This window comes from Cyprinodon variegatus, unplaced genomic scaffold (assembly GCF_000732505.1).
Source record: "Cyprinodon variegatus isolate N-32 unplaced genomic scaffold, C_variegatus-1.0 Scaffold18, whole genome shotgun sequence".
Taxonomy (NCBI): Eukaryota; Metazoa; Chordata; class Actinopteri; order Cyprinodontiformes; family Cyprinodontidae; genus Cyprinodon; species Cyprinodon variegatus.
The window spans coordinates 1,911,036-1,913,780 of NW_015150471.1; positions in this window are offsets into that span (position 1 = coordinate 1,911,036).

The window sequence follows — 2,745 nt, forward strand, 5'->3', positions numbered from 1 at the left end:
AGATCTTTCGGTTCTTTCCTGCAGTATTCAGTCATATTATATTTGAATCTATATTCTTTAGAAATATTTTCCACATGGGGAAATATAAAAAGCTACACCGCTTTTCCGAGGTTGTTGGTTATTTTTACTATAAAAGTCCTGTGAACTTCTCCTTCCATAAGTTGGCATTAATCTGTTACTTTAGGATCCTCTAAAATTCTGCAGACTTTGATGAAGCCTGCCTTCTGGGATTTGCTCCCATTCTGCCACAAGAGCATTAAGAAGCTCAAAAATAAGAGATGAAGGAAATGGCTCTTGGTGATGTTGGATGAATTTGACTTTAAAGAACGCAGTTTTAAAACAGGAAGGGTTTTTTTTTTCAACACGGCATTGACAGAAATACCTTAAAATGGCAGATTATGACTTTAACATCAGAGTATTTAAAAAAATCCATTCAGTTTATTTATAAAATGTAAATTCACAACACATGTCCTCTCAAGGCACTTTACAGGGACAATTCAATCGGATCATTAAGTCGGACTGGGTCATGGGAAAACCCGCTGATTAAATTGAGTCATTAAATGAGCGTGCATTCTGATCATGCATGCAGTGACCGTGGAGAGGAAAAACCTCCTTTTAACAGAAAGAAATCTGTAGCAGAACCAGGCTCAGTGTGAGCAGCCTTCTGCGGAGGCCGACTGAGTTCAAAAGGACAGAATTAGACATACAAAATTAACATAGAAGCACTGATCTATAAACACTTTCTATGTTAGAAAAGGTAATGGTAAACTAGTGCCTCAGCTGGCTCTGTCTGGGAAAGAAACTGTTAAACAGACAAACTCTAAGCCAGTTAACAATATTTAGATATTTTTTAGGCTAATGCTATTAAAAATAAATACTTTAACTAGAGTATCATATTCACCCAGATCTATTATTGATACTATCATCACATATATGTGGAACTCTAAGTTGGAGTCTGGTACAGTTATACAGAAATATGTTCCCTTTTAAGTTGTTTTTATACCTTTCATACACATTTTCAACTTCCTGCTGCAAGATAAATATTCTATTACTAAATCAAAGAACTTTGCAGCAACTGTGTGAGAAATTGGAGGCTAAAATGAGCCAGACATACAGCTTGATCAATTAACTACCTGATTCCATCCACAGTACAATTCCTGAGAAGACCGTCGTGAGCAGTGAAAATGATGGTAACCCCCGGTCTACCAAAGGGATAATAAGCTCCATAAAACACAAAAAGAAACTCTAGAAGTGTTATATAAACACCCTATGGAAATAAAAAATGTATATTACAGGTTCAGAGACAAACTAACATTTAAAAAAAATAATTGTAAATATTACACAGGACAGATCAATGCAGCACAAGGTGACTCTAAAGGATATGGGCAGTTTTAAATAAAGTCCTAAACAGAACTCGCCAGAACTGGCCAGTTCTGACCCAATTCCTGCAATGCCATATGATGAAACACAGTCCTAAATCGTTTAAAGAAATGAGAAAACCTAAAAAGAAGATTGTGCCAGCCATGCCTTTGTCCAATTTTAATGTCCCCACCCGGCCCCGCTTCTATATAGTTGAATATATTTCAAAACGCATGTAAGATGTTTTAAACTGTAAATACCATGAATAAAAGCTCATAAAAGCTGAGCTCATTCCAATCTGGACTCCTCTGCAAACCCATAATACAAGAAAAAAACACCTCATTAGTTGCAAGAAAAGGAAGACTCACTTCTACCAGGCTAAACAGTGTATGCATGGTCCCCCAGATTTGGAAGGTGCTTGATGAGAAGTGGAAAGTGTTGAAGTCCATCTCTCTTTGAAAACATCTCAAGAAGACCTGATTTGCATCCTGGTGTACATTTAGTCAATATGAAGATGTGTTAATAAATTAAAATCAATTTAATCGGATTAATCAATCATAAATACCTCAAAATATTGCAGCTGATGAACCTAAAGTAAATCCCTTTTTCTCAGATAGAAGCGATTTTACAAAAATACTTTCCTGATGTTGAGACCAAATGTCAGTGATGTGACAGGAGTGACTCCCCTCTGACATCACATCCCTGCAGCAGAGTATATTTAAGAAGCTGGCGCATATTCAACTTCCTTTTGCCAGTGCAGTATGGCGATTTAAGGCTAGACACGTCGCTTCTCAGCTGAACTCTACGCTAAGTAGCAACCAAATCCCTCCGGAGAAGTCAATTTTTTCTGGACCGAGTCAGACTACCTTTCTTAGGATTCAGAAGGAGCTGATCGTAGTGATCGTCGGTTTCATGAACCCGCCTGCTGAAGCAGATGAGAGAGAGCTTTCCAGCTCTGCTTATCCTATATCCAACTGCTAACAGAACAGCTGGGCCCAATTCCTGTTTGCTGAGGAGCTGTCAGAAGCTGGTGTCCTCTGCCCTACTGGTCCTGCCACTATTGAACCTGCGCCGCCGCTGTCTGGGCCGCCAGCTAACTTCCGTATCTAAAGGGAAACGTCCCGTATAAGGCTACTGTGTGTTATAAATGTAAGCCCTGTAAAGTTGCCTCTTGTTATTGTATCAGATTAATCTAAATCTCTTTGAGAGCTGCCTGTTGGATGAACAGACTGGACTGAAAACGGGGTCGCTGAGTCGGACTGAACCAAGCCGAAAAGTCCTTTCCACTCCACTGAGCCTAAACAGTAAAATCCATCTTTCCCTGTTTCCATCTGATGCTTAAAGGAATAGTACACCCAAAACATGATTAGCCTTCATTTTCTACTC